The 15,143-nt window shown below is 43.2% G+C and overlaps 1 protein-coding gene across 1 annotated transcript in view; it reads left to right on the top strand.

Moving 5' to 3' along the window:
* Positions 1-15,143, top strand: part of LOC146823139 (uncharacterized) — a gene marked incomplete at its 5' end in the record, with an annotated part of 688,665 nt that overhangs the window by 185,923 nt on the left and 487,599 nt on the right. The gene's annotated exons all lie outside the window — the stretch shown is intronic.

Here is a 15,143-nt window from a genome sequence, read left to right as displayed (position 1 = left end):
ACTCCCACTCAGGAGACTAGTAACCCAACCAAGGGCCCATCTTCCAGGGATGGGGCTTCCCTGGACATCCTTGGCTCCCAGATACTTAGGGGTTACACTGGCACATATGCCTGAAAAGTTTCTGGAACTTAACATAGGGAGGGTCGTGGAGGGGCTTAGGGGCTCCATACATTTTTGGAGGGAATTGCCCTCATCCCTTATGGGCAGGGTTGCTATCACTAAGATGATCATTCTGCCAAGGTGCCTTTATGCGTTACAGCATTTATTATACAAAATTGCCACTAGTTATTTTAAAACACTAAATAGCCTACTGACGGACTTGCTATGGGGCCCCAAATGTAAACGTATCTGTCCATCAACATGACAAAGACCCTGCCAACAAGGTGGGGTAGAGGTCCCATGTATGGAATTTATTAAATGGCTGCTCAGTTACAACATGCAATTCACTGGTTGGATGATCAGGATAACTGGAATAAAAGACTGTTGGCAGGGACACATAGGGGGAAATCTTTGTCGAACTGCTGATGCTTGGCAGAGGGGTCACTAGAGAATGCCCTTACATAATCCATCATGTAGCCGAGGTATGGGAGAACACAATAAAAAAAGTGGTGAGACATGCACCATACGCCCCAGACATGTCTTTATGGGTGCTACCACAGTTTACTAAGATCGCTGAGTTAATGTCAGTGCGAAAATGGAAGGATGGGGGTTGCTTGACGATGGGGGATCGATATAATAATGGCCAGTTTGTGACTAGGGAGAGCGCGAGACCTCTTTGATTTGGGCAGACGTAAAGATCCTGAGGAGCCTCCCATAGCAAAAACATTGCAAGTAATGCTGTATATGGTCCAAGGTCGAGATTTGTTTACCCAAGTATACCGTGCGCTACGCTATGACTTGCTGTGGAAAATACTCCCCACACAAGTGAGATGGGATTTGATTTGATTTGATTTTAAACTTGTAGAGCGCACGAATGCCCAAAGGCGTCTTGGCGCTGTTGTTAGATACAATTCAGTTTACTGTAGAGATGCTTAACAGGGATATAGCCATGTTTTGACTGCCTTTCTGAAGGCCAGAAGCGTCGGGCTGCTTTTTATATTGATGGGTAGAAGGTTCCATAGCTTGGTTGTCCTCAGCAGGACACTTCTTCCTCCCCACCTAGTCTGTTTGAACTTGGGTACTTGGACAAGTTTTGCGTTAGTGGATCTGAGACTTCTAACTGGGGCATACCATTTGAATTGAGTTCTCAGAAATTGTGGTCCTGAGCCATGAAGTGCCTTATATGCCAGACACAAGGACTTAAATTGTATCCTTTTGTCCACGGGCAGCCATTGTAGGTCCTTCAATCTATGAGAGACTGATTCGGATCTAGGAATGTTCAACATCAATCTTGCTGCTGCGTTCTGGAGGCGTTGCAGTTTGGTTAAATATTGGGTTTGAATCCTTGTGTATAAAAAATTGCCATAGTCCAATCTAGACATGGCAAGCACCGTGACCACTGTTTTCCGTGAATCAAAGGGGATAAATGGGCATATTCTTCTGATCATTTTTAATATGTACCAGATGGAGGATGACAGAATAATCTGTCATCCTCCATCTGGTACATATTAAAAGTCTGGGCATTAAAGGTCAGTTTATCATCGAATATAAATCCAAGATTTTTGACTTTTCCTACTGGGGTTGGGCAGTCGCCCAGATTATCAGGCCACCATTTGGGGGACCAGAAATCAGCCTTAGTGCCCAGAAGCATGACCTCTGTTTTTTCGCCGTTCAGCTTTAAGCAGTTACACTGCATCCATTGGTTTACTTGTATCATGGAGTCCCTAAAATGATCTGCTGTTTCCTCTATATTGCCAGAAACTGACACCACTATTTATTTGTCATCAGCATACGAGACCGGTACGAACCCACATTTTCTAATGATTGAGGCCAGGGGAGCAACGTAAATGTTAAAAAGAGTGGGGCTCAGGGCCGAGCCCTGAGGTACACCACACGGTGCCCTGAAGGGGTTGGAAGCAAATTCTCCCAGAATGACTGAAACAGTTCTATCTCTTGAGGTGGTGGGGGTTCCCATGATGGCACAGGGATGGGGCAGCATTCATGAAGGAGTCAAATTGGTGAGCTCTAATGCTCGAGTCAGACTGATCCAATATAATTTTGTACATCAGGCTTACCTCACCCCCAAAGTGCAGGGCAAAATATACCCGGATCAGTCCAGTGAATGTCCCCGATGTAGGGAACCAGAGGCTGACTTCCTGCACGTGGCATGGACGTGCCCATCTCTATCCTCATTCTGGCCAAGAATACTACAGAAACTATGGGAGGCCACAGGATGGGAGGTCCCCAGTGAGGCATGTATAGTACTATTAGGGCTACTGCCCACCCCCAAGAATAGGAAACTTAGCAGGAAATTGGTACTCCTGGGATTCATTTTGGCCAAATGACGAATTGCGATCGCTTGGATGAGCCTGATACCCCTCAAATGCAAACTGTGGTTGAAGGACATGTGCGAATGGACAACAGCGAGAAAGTTAGGACGAATCAGGTCCGAAGAGATTATAAATTAGAAAATGACATCAGGGCTTGGACGGCAATGATCACTGATTTGAGGATCCCCCCAGTCAGTAAATAGTGATGGAGACATGTATAGACATGACATAACACAAGACCTATGATAACTCCCAGATGGACGAGACCAGAAACAACCTAGACACAAGGACGCAGAGCAGACATTCATTGGGGGGGAGGGGGGAGTTAAGTTACAATGTTGGCATGTGTAAATAGACAAACAATGAGGTGAAACATTGAAAATAGACCACAAAAGATGTAATTATGTTTGAGTAAGAGTTCGAAATCGATTCTTTATTGAAATGACACAGGTTGTTAAAGTATCATCTGTTGTAAAGAAACTGAATGTAACATCCAATGTATTGACTAAAAATGCCAATAAAGTTGTTTAAAAAAAGTGTTTGCAATCCCATTTGCCTCCCCTTATGAGCCTGATATTTGAGCAGTGCCTCCATCAGGCAGCAACACAGAAAAGAATATTTCATGCATTACATGCATGGTGAGAAAGCTGCATGGTTACTGAGGAGGTCCTGTTCACCATCCTCACAGCTGGCAAAGGGTCTAGTGATAGCTGGCTTACCTGAGTTTCAGGACTGCCAATCCGTAAGTAAGGCAAACTGCTTTAACCAGTGTACACTAAACATATGTCCAGGTGTTCCCTTTCCTTGTTTGAAATTCGTGTACTGTAGTGATGTCAGGATGGTCATCACAATATTAAGTCCTCCAAAAATTACTTTCTCATGGCTAAGTATAAATGTGATCACTGTGAAGGTCATGTAGGTTTTTAACAAATGAGAAACCCCACCAAAAATGCAGTTTCCTGCCCCATTTAGAGATGGGTGAATGATTGACAGCCTATGGAGACACCCCACCTCCACTAGCAACCAGTCAAAGGTGGCAGTCTGCCTACCACACGGCTGCCACCTTTCATGCATTGGGATGTTCACTCTATTTATGTCAGTCATCCAAATTCATAGTTTACCTGATTAGGTACACCATGTTATGCATGACGGACTCAGCATGCGAAAAACAACATCAGCCCCTATGTGCAGAGAAAAAATCTCCCTGCACATCAGGGCCAATATGTTTTTCCTTTTTCCCAGCTTTGGGGTCTTGATTCTCAATAAAAAAAAGTGCTAAGCATGCCAGAAATCATGATGGCGAGCTTGGCATTAATCTTTGCGAAGGTGCATCAGTCGCTTCGGTGATGCACATTTGACAAACATGTGGAGTTATATCTCTGCTGATCCAGCTGGTTAGCGGGCTGTCTACCAGTGTCTGAATTATCCCATATGTTTCTTTGGTCTAGTAGAATTGTCTTTTCCTTACTTGTCTCTGAGACTGTTTTAGAACTTGTCTCTACCAACAGGCAAGTGCTATTTATTCCTTCTTTCTTGTCTTCTGGGACTCAATGTATTCCAGCGGCTGCTCCTCCTCTAAGGTGGAGGAGCGTCGCCCCACTGCTCTGGGAGCAGTGTAAAAATGAAAAGGAAAATGAGAATAACTAACGTTATTATCATTTTCGTTTTCCTTCCTGCTTGGGTGAGGGGTGGGTTGCGTGGTGCTGGGCTGGCCAGTGCAGTGGGCAGGGGAAGGAGTGTTAAGCACACTTCCTAAGTGCACATGACTACTTGGCCGTCCCTCTTGGGCCGGCCAAACAATCCTGCACACTTTGCATCTTCCCTACCAGGCTGCATTAAACAGCCTGGTGGGGAACATGCCCAGCCTCCAAGCCCCTGTTTGAGTGCCGAACCACTGTGCTCACCAATCACAATACTACTGTAAGGCAGCATTGTGATTGGACAGGGGATTCTGGGAAGCTGTATGCTTCCTGTTGCTGCCAGAATACGACGGATGAGAGGCAGCGGCAACCAGGTAAATTAAAAAAAATGTGTCCCCCCCGACATCACCACCCGTGCTCAGTAGCAGCCGCTACTGATGTATTCTTTGATTGGAGTAGATGGTTTTTGTTCTTCTTTATTTTTATCAAAGTCGGTATCAAGGGGCTGTCTTTTTTAGCCCCTCTACCCTTTACATCCTTTGTTTAGGGACACCTTACCTGAGAAGAGATGTAGGATGTGTTCTGAGCGCACTCAGGTTGGAATTTCCTACATTTTAACTTTTGACAGTTCTGTCATCTGGGTTTTCAATTTCTAAATCCTTTATAGATGTGATGTCTTCTTCATTTAGGGCTTTAAGGTTGTTATGGACTTAGAAATGTTGCTGCTTTAATGATTTTATTTAATCTATCAGATCTGGGTTAAAATGTTTATTTTTTTTACCCTTTTTCTTTAATTCCAGCAGTTCAGTTTTTTCCTCCTTAGTTGTTTATTGGGTTTCTCCACTATTTATTCCAATGGACTATATGTTTCCCTCTTTCCTTAGCATTCATTATTCAGCTACAGGTTTGTAGAAATGGCGCTTGGGGGAGAGGAAGGACTGTTTCCCTGCCGCAACTTAATTGTGAGGAACGATTTTCTTTAATCTCCTGCTCTGACCACTGATGTGCTCAGTATCACCGCAACCATGCTCTTGCTGGTTCTACTTGTGTTTCTTCTTGGGCTCTCTGTGGCAACCAGTATTTTTCTCCTTGGGCTAACCGACTGGTTCCTTGGCCAATACCAATCTTGTGGTCTTTCCCTCTGTGTTCATGTTTATTGGCTCTGGTGGGGAGGTGGGGACTCCTGGAGAGTTTCTGGATGCTGAGCATTGCTCAGAATGATGTAACATCACCAAGGGATATTTTGTTACAGTTCACTGCTAAACCTATATATTTTAAAGTCCAGGGTGGAATTTACATTTCTGAGCAGTGGTTTAGGACTGCTTTTCCTTAGCAAATATGGAGGAGGTCTTATTCCTGCCTTAGCTGTTGCTCTTCAAGATCATGTCCTCAATCCTCACTATATAACGAAGGAGGCAGAGATTTCTGGTACACCGTCTCAATGCCTGTCTGAACCAGTTGCTTGCTCCGAGATTTATCCTGTATAAAGTCATTCAGTCCTGTTTGGCCATTTCTGCTACTGTTCTCCTGCCCAAATTCTTCTACTTTTGTGTTAGCCTTTTCGATTTTTCTTAGATGTTTTTTTCTGATTCTAGTTTTTTCTCCTCTATGAAAACGAAACCGTTTTTCACCCGTTTGCATAATTCTGCATCAGTCACTCCAGTTTTCTGTTTTTAAGTGCAGGTTTACAGAGGGAAGTGGAAGGTCCTAACGTCATTGCAAGAAGATTCAAGTTATATTCTTCCATTGGCTTGCATTTGATACAGGATTCCTATACACTAAGACAGGGGCTGTTTCTTGTCCTCACTGGGGGTGGGATTCTTTTATGAGTTTCTGTTTGTTCCTAATGGGGTCTCTAGTTGGTAGTGGTTTGTACCCTGTCCAAATCAAGGCAAGTAAGTTACACCCTCAGAATAACACGTGCTCACCACTTTGGTAGCTTGGCAAGAGCAGTCAGCCTATCTCCAGAGGCAATGTGGAAAGTGTTTCTACACACGTGCACACACACACACAGTAACCCAGTGAAAACAATGTAAAGGGACCCCACACCAGTTTAGAAAAATAGCCAATATTTATCTGAATAAAACAAGACCAAAACGACACAAATCCAACATGCACAAGTCAAGATATGAATTTTCAAAGATTAAATAAAGTTGTAGTTCTTAAAAATCAATGGATGCGCTTGGTAAGGACATAGTACCTTATATGTGACAAAAATCAAAGACGATGCGAGGTGCAGGGGAGGTGAGGCATTGGAAAAACAGGTGATTCGTCAGTTCCTTACTACTAGGCAGGGCAGGGATGATGCTTCGAAAGTCAAGTTGTCCTGTGCTGATTCCACAGAGTTGAAGCAGTCGCGGAGTCGAGCGATGTGTCACGGACTTTGGTGATGCGGTGCTTGAGATTCACACACCGGCAGTTCTTTGGAGGAGGTATGGCAAAAAGCTGTGACCTGTGTTGAAAGCTTCAGTTGTTGCATCAAGCGGGAACCACACAGAAAGATGCAGGCAGAGCTGAAGCATCGAGTTTTGGCAGAGCTGCACCGGTTCTGAATGACGCTTGGAGTTGGCGCATGGATTTTCTTCTTTGTGTCACCAGAACTCACTTCCAAGAGCCCGGGAACTGGATTTGGCACCAATTGGCAGAGTAGGACACACCGCAGCAGAGTCCAGGTGATTGCAGGTGAAGTCTTTGATGGCCCGGAGACTTCTTAACAGGAGGCAACCTCAACTCAAGCCCTTGGAGAAGCTTGGAAACTGGATGTAGAAAGCAAAGGCCAGTTCTTTCGCTTCCAGGACAGAAGCAGCAAGCAGCAGGCCAGCACAGCAAAGCAAACAGCAAAGTGTCAGTCTCTCCTGACAGCAATCCAGCTCTTCTTCCTGGCAGAATATCCTCAACCTAGAAGTGTTCTGAGTATATGGTGTCACAGGTCTAGTGCTTATACCCATCTCAGCCTTTGAAGTAGGTCTTTGTAGTGCACAAGACCCTGCCTTTCCCTGCATTGGCTCCAGATACACTACAGGGGGTGGAGATTTCTTTGTACAAGGACAGGCACAGCACAATACAGGTTTCACTGTTAATTCCTCCCATCACTCTAGCTCAGGAAGGCCCATCAGCCTGGTGATGGGCCATTGGGATATGCAAGGCACACACCTCAGTCCCTTTGTGTGACTGTCTAGAGTGAATGCACAAACAATCCAACTGCCATCCTGACCCATATGTGTATTCAGAGACAGGCAGAAGCACAGAATGGTGAAAGTAAGAAAATACTCACTTTCTAAAAGTGGCATTTTCAGACCTGCAATTTAAAACCCAACTTCACCAAAAGATGTATTTTCAAGTGGTGAGTCCAGAGACAACAAACCCCAATTTACATCAGCTTCCAATTGGCAGATACACTTGTAAGATGTTACAAGGCAGGCAGCTCCAATGCTAACCTATGGGAGAGATAGGCCTTGCTGTAGTGAAAAACGAAATTATCAGGACATGTAAAACACAACAGTACATGTCCTACTCTTTAAATATGCTGCAGCCTGCACATGGGGCTACCTTGGGCTTACTTTAGGGGTGATTTATATATTATAAAAGGGAACGTCTAGACTGGCAAAAGGGTGCACTTGCCAGGTCGAAATAGCAGTTTCAAACAGTACACACAGACACTGCAGTGGCAGGCCTGAGACATGTTTGTAGGGCTACTCATGTGGGCGCTCAATCAGTACTGCAGGCCCACTAGTGGCATTTGATTTACAGGCCCTGGGCACCCCTGGTGCACTGTAATAGGGACTTACAAGGCAATCAAATAGGCCAATTGTGCCAAAACCAAATATCACGACATTTTAGACAGGGAGCACTTGCACTTTACCACTGGTCAGCAGTGGTAAAGTACCCAGGGTTCTAACACCTGCAAAAATGAAATGCATCACACAGTAAAAAACAGGAGGCCAGAGGCAAAAAGATAGGGGAAACCACGCCAAAGGATGCCAGGTCTAACACTGTTGTATTTTCTTAATGATCTCTGAAAATCCTCAAAGTTTCTTCTTCCTGTCTTTTGCTAGAATTGCAGGAGTGGTGGTCGTCACATGGTTTGCTTTACAATTCTCCACCATAGTTGGAATGACATTTCATATTCCACTTTTTTAAATGTATTTCTAGACCAAATGGCAGAACCATGGACCGGCTGCTGCATACTGGAGAGATATTTGAATGAACATTTCCATGGAGAGTGCATTGAACACAATATACATATGACTCACATCAGTTGCTAGACAGCATTGCAAAACATTATTATCAGCAGTCCCATATTCCACTTGAGTCTCTGATTTCCCTACACTGGTGGTGCCAATCAGTTGCTAGGTGCCAACCAAAGATAATTTAAATATTTAATTAACTCTGATCAGCCTTATATATGATTCCTTTGCTCTGTCATGGAATTATCCTCATGTACTCAAAGGACATTTCATAGTCTGCTGTTTTACCGTCAGTCACTTAGAAGGTGGATTTTCCTGGTGTTTTAGGGGATTTTCATTGGAACCTCTTGGGTCTTCTGTTTTTGATAATTAAACCCCTGCTCATTGGAAATCCTGTGTTGGCTGCATATGTTTCTCCTTTATGGTTAAATATTTGTTGGATTCCTCCAAGTCTTTGTTGTTCATGCCCACTCAGATGTATTCCATTTACAGTTAAAGGTTCCATTTCTGGCCTTGCTACCAAATGTGCTTGTACCTTCAGATACTCAGTTAATCACTGTTGGGGATATTTAGTATTACTAATCTGCCACTACTTTTTCCACCTCTCAAGTGTTCTGTGGGCTAGACCAGAATCGAAATTATTAATTTGGGTGAGAAAGCAAGTGGCACATGAGTATGGTGGGAACAAATCATCTAAGAAAGCTCCTGGTATCCTTCCCTCTCTTTCTTCCTTTTCTTTTACTCCTGCTGTGTAGTCTTTGCAAGTGGATCAAATCTAGGGCAACTCTTTTAAATCTAAAGAGGATGAGACCCCCACATGAGAGATACTTGAGTACTTAAGCGCCAGGAGCCCTTGCACTTCCATAGGCAGTACCCAGCATCCTCCCCTCCCATTGCTGTAGACAGAAGTAGACAGGCCCTCCGCTTGGTTGTATGCCAGAAAACCGATATCAACAAAATTGTGGCATAAATATCGTTCCAAATCATCGCTCCATCTGATGTAGATTTTCTATTAGTTACTCCGGTGGGATAATATTTTTGTATACAATATGTTTGTCACATGATACTTAGGCTACAATATTCTGGTACTGTACCCTCAGCAAGGTTGTCAGCTGGTGTGACCCATTGGCTATACCAGACCTTCCAGGCTTGCTTCGGCATGGTAGAGGTGTGCCGGTCACTGGTCACCACCATGAAAGGGATCTGAACTGTGGGTGGCCACAGAGGAGTTGTGTTGAGGGACAAAGCCCAGACCTCTCACCTGCTTCCCTCTACACCTGCTTCACTAAGTACCTGTGGGTCATAGCTCCATATGTACAGTTGCATTTTACAGCCTCTGACAATCCAAGTTGTAATCTCATCTCTCCAGTCAGGCTCCGGTTTGTTTCCAGGGCAGTAACACAAGCCCCACCTCCCTGAAGCATAGCCGAAATACCTCACCCTGTCACTAAGCTGAAACAAGCACATTATTCAAGTTGCTCTCCTTTATACAAATATTCTATGACACAGCAATAGTTCTCCTCATTAATATGTCCCTGTCGGATCTACTCATTAGTGTGCCCCTGTGATTGATCATATACTGTAGAAAGAAATGAGTTGGAGAGTTTGCAATGGGTCCAGAATCACAAATAATGATAGTTTCTTATTGAGGCACAGAGAACCTGTCACTCACAGATCACTTTACAATCAGTCCTTCATGGTACCCTTCTTCATCTCTATCTCTCCCGTCCAGTGACAAATATAAGCCTTACACAAACTGTGAGGGTTGAAAAGATGCATTATTCTCTATAAACAAATGCTAATGTTCTATCTTTTTTTCAGCTCAGAAAAAGCTTTTTACATATCAAATATTTATAGGAAACTATTACCAAATATTACAAAACCAAACTACCACAAAAGCTAACGTTACCTGATTTACTAGTGCTACGTAACTACTCTCAAGGAGGTGACACACTATACAAGATCAAATATGTCACATTTGAAAATAGTTTCTGTGATGTAAATAAGTCGGGCATTTCTGTAGTACGTGATTAGCCCTCACAATCTGAGATTAGGATTCGTGTTTTTATGATATGCATAGCATTACAACCTGCTGCCGATGGCTATACCTGTTGTTTAAGTCCCTGGCCTAAACCCAACTTCATGGCCCAGCAGAGCAAGAGGCAAAAGTATATACGGCCATTACAACGTCCCACCCGCTGGAGGTAGAATGCTCTAAATGAATATGGGAGAAAATGAAAGACAATCATTTTAAGGTTGGTGCATAAGGCCTCATCGAGCCATTATTGGACATGATTGTCTTCAATGGAACTCTCAATATTCCAATATTCTAGTGTCATGTAAAAAAATATGCATAGATCAATAGCATCATTTTTGTTTTGATACAATCATTAATACAGAACTGATGATAGTATGTTGTTTATGTTATTTAAATATCACTTTGCAAGAGATATGAAGCATTTGGTCTCTTAATTAATTACATGCATACATGGTGATTATTTGATCGGTATATTTATGACGATGAATTTAGTGGTGTGTTTGAAACATTACTTTAATGGAGCATTGTATGTGCTGAGAGGGTTACAGAATATGTGGTCTGACAAACATGTGGTGCATCAACACAGGGCTTTAAGTGGGATGAGAAAAACTGGGGGGTCTCTCAAAGGGGCGTGGTCGATGTAATTAGGGCGTTGCTTAAAACACGCAATCTAAAAAATCTGTGTTTAGCAGATTGTGCTCGACAACTGGTATTTTGCTGCTTCTGTCCTTGCATCCATATATAAAATACAGCTGGTAACATTACACCTACAACAAGCCAGGCCTATTAGCTTTGCCAATGGTTGTTATATCCATAACGTAATTAAGCAACAACTATGGCATTGTTGTATAGAATATTGAAAATGCTTCAGTCGGAAATGATGAGACTTTGAAATAAGTAAACAATGTGGACGTCCTCAGACCTGTGTAGGGATTGGACTCACTGTAGTTGATTTACAGTGCCAAGGAATCCTTAGATTCTTTTAAAAGACCCCTCACACACCAACCTAGTTGGTGTCATGCTTCATCATCGCGGGTCCCAACTGGGTGGCCGAATGCCGCCCGGTTGTTCTACGATGCCTGATTACAGCGGAGCAGGTGTGGTGCAGTGGTGTGATGAAGTGAAGTGTGAGTTAAAAATACCTCTGGGAATCCTGACCATGAGAATTTTATTCGTGGTGGCCCATGGTATGTTAGAAATGACGAAAGACAACTAGTGGAGTGATTAGTCTCTTAGTTGTCGACTTGGGACAACATGTTTCAGCCCACAATTAAAGGTATGAGGGGCTTTTGTCAGGACCAGGTGAAAAGTGTGAAAAAGTGGATGGCAAAATTACGTCATTTGTGTAGAATGGCCACAACACACTCGCTAAGGTGTGTTGGGAAAAATAGGAGTGTTTGGACGGCTCCAAACAACCGAAATTGAGGTACCTGTGAAATAAATGACAGACAAGACAAGACACATATTACAATTTTAGAAGCAACATTAAAAGAGCAATCTTTAGTCTGGGCAACATGTGCCTGTCAATTCATGGTGGACACATACGTGAGTCCAAGAGGATAATGCTGGGTGATCAGGTGCTATAAAGGTACAAAAGCATATGACAATTAGCCGTCTTGTAGCGTAATAGTGCATGTTTATAGTGCAGGCGGTACGGGTTGCATGCTGGGCGGTGGTGTAAAATACGTAATTAGGCTCAGGTCGACAGTTTGAGCCACGAGGGCATACTTTCCAGTAGGTGGTTTTGGATGGTGTGCTCATTACCAAGTGCCTATAGGTATGCCACTAAATAAACAAGTAATTAGTTAAAAATGAAGGTATCAATCATATGGGACCCCGATTATGAAGCATGAAACCAACTAGGTTGGTGTGTGAGGGGTCTTTTAAAAGAATCTAAGGATTCATTGGCACTGTAAATCAACTACAGTGAGTCCAATCCCTACACAGGTCTGGGGACGTCCACATTGTTTACTTGATTCATACAGGGGATAGGGACGGTTCCCCCTCCTTTCCTCGCTCTCCTATTGTTTGATACTGAGACTTTAAAATAACCATAGCGAGTCTCTTTGAAGTTGCATCAAAGGCAGTGAAGGGTGGTACTGCTGCAGAGGTAAGATTTTTGTTTTCATCCTGTGGGTGAGGGCAAAAATGGAGAGCACAATAGGGACAAGCATCAGCACTTGCTTTTTAGAACTGCCGATGCTGATTACCAGCAGGACCCGGCCCACTTAAATCCCTGTATCAATATGTTTACACATAATGGAGGGTGTCCAGCTGCAAATACATATTGTGCCTCAGCCAGGGTGTTCCAGAATGGTACAACTTTCTGCAATGATCGAATAAACATAAATGGCTAGAGATCATGCAATAAGCAAATCATGAGTTTGGCTTGAGACTTCTCCTCAACGAACAGATTGAAGCATAAAAGAGAGCTGGGCCTCGTCATCATCTGTGTTTGAGCAGCTGCCAACACACTCTAGTTAAAGTGGGGAGATCGATCTCAAAACAAGGGTAGAAATTCATAAGTGGGATGTATTCTTTTTTTAATTTCCTCTGTTAGTTGGTTATGGTCTGTCTTGACAGCACAGCTGTCCCTAGACAATTATGTATCACCTGGAGAGGGGCTTTGGCTCCACCCTCATGTTTGGCATCCAGGAGCACATGTTTTCATTGGGCAAAAGTTGTGTGCTTCCACAAAAAAAAGTGCTTGCCCTCCAATTTTTAGGTCTCGCTGAGCCAGCGCATGCGCTGCTCTGCGAGAAATTTAGTGAGTGGCTTTTTGAAAGTGCTACCAGAGGCTTTTGCTGGCCTCAAGCTTACGTTCACACGCACGCAGCCGCCATGTGGGTTTCTGTCAAGGCTCCTTAAGCCTTGGTGCCTCTCTCTTGGAATCTCTTTGAAAATTCTGTGCACCTTCTCTTCCTGTTATCTGTGCCTCTCCTCCTGTTATCCCTGGTGCGAGCGGTACCCCGCCACTAGTCTGTGATAAGATCCTTCTGTGCTCGACCTGCACCCTGACTCTTCACCGTATTTTGTAATCAGATCGCAGCTTAGACACCCCCACCTACTGTTTTAATTTTCCAGTCAGCTGCGCACTTGCTGTCGTGGTTGAAGATGTTTTGATGTATGGCCCTTCAGCTGGCAGCCGAGTGCTGTTTATTGCGTGGACATCCTTTAATTTTCGTGAATCGATTAATTTCATCGGGTCTACCGTTCTCTGAAAGCCTGTGTCTGCTTATTCTGCAGTGCTCATATTAACTGTTGTCGTCGTAATTAGAATTCAGAGACAGTAGCTGTCGATAAGGTTGTTGCCTGATAGATTTACCATTGGCTACATCAATGTGATATTAAGTCACTTTTGTTTTACCTCAGACATGTGTAAATAATCAAGAAAGCTCATTCATTAACTGCAGAATCATTTTTTCCCCACGTGCAACGTTTAGAATTGACAAGATAATGAGCACATCAGAGTTACATTTTTGTGGCACTGAGACTTTCGGAAGGTATTACATGCATTTTCGGACACTATAAGGGACATTTCATTTCAATAATAGTTTGGATCAAAACTTTTTTTTCCCCCTAATTTTTCTTCAACCTCATCTTAGTGTTCATGTTTTGGGTTATCGTCCATAGTGTTTTTTCTAATAATTAAAGGGGGTCATTCAGTTTGTGGCCATATGACCTGCAGTTGTTCCTTTCTGGAGGCTACACGTGCATTGATACCAAGTATGTGCCATCCAGAGAAAGTAGAGAAGGAAGATATCAGAAATTCAATATTTTGCTTAGATTTTGGAGTGGTGGATGACAAGGAGAAAGGGCTACTTTTGCACAATGCATATTTGCTTTATTGAGCGCCACTTTGTACTGGAGGAGGATGTAGCACAGCGGCCAGAGCTGCCAACTCAGGAGCTGGAGGCTTGCGTTCAAGTCTCCACATCGGCCCAACATCCAATCATTCTGGGTAAATCACTTAATCTGCCCGTGCCCAAGGAAAGCACCTGGATACCCTCACGGGTGATAAGCCACTCTATGTAAAACTACAAACTTAATAACCTGGCAATTCACAAAAACATTATGATTACAGGAGGTAGGATTATAGACATACTCCTTTGCTTACCCTTAGCTATCTTTCTGAGGATGTATGACGTTACAACGCATGCTGTTACAACGCATGCTTTTACAACGAAAGTTTTACAACGCGAGTGCATTGACAACGCAGGACATTACAACGCAAGTCTTTACATCGACTTGCACTAGATGGCGTGCTAACATTAAAAAAGTGTAATTTACTATTCCAACTCCAGTCCACGTAACAGTAGGGAAGGTGTTGGGATAGTAAACTACACTATTTTTAATGTTAGCACGCCATCTAGTGCAAGTCGATGTAAAGACTTGCGTTGTAATGTCCTGCGTTGTCAATGCACTCGCGTTGTAACAGTTTCGTTGTAATGGTAGTCCGTTGTAAAAGTTGCGTTGTAAAGGTTGTTCCCCTCTTTCTGAATCAGCCCCAAAATGTCCAACTCTCTATTAGTAACATTTCAAATAGGGCTCTGTCCTTTCTAATTGTACTAACTGTATGTGAACATTCTATGAATAGTCCCATTTTAGATGTTTTGGGGCCAATTCACAAATATATTCAAGTGTAGTTTAGAGTACTTCATGCATACTGCTTTCCGTACTCTAAAATAACTTTATGATTAGCACCCAATTTGTTTAAAGAAAACATGTGTATTTTAACAGTGTTAGTAGCTGGTTCGTTGTGCCTGTTATGAAACACTTTTTAAACATGCTTTTGACTTTTATTTCAACAAGCATTGATTTGTTAAAAGTTACAGTTTCCTGTCATAGG

Source organism: Triturus cristatus, chromosome 5_2 (genome assembly GCF_964204655.1).
Source record: "Triturus cristatus chromosome 5_2, aTriCri1.1, whole genome shotgun sequence".
Classification (NCBI taxonomy): domain Eukaryota; kingdom Metazoa; phylum Chordata; class Amphibia; order Caudata; family Salamandridae; genus Triturus; species Triturus cristatus.
The sequence above is the reverse complement of the archived record's forward strand: the minus strand, read 5'-3'. Positions and strand labels throughout refer to the sequence as shown.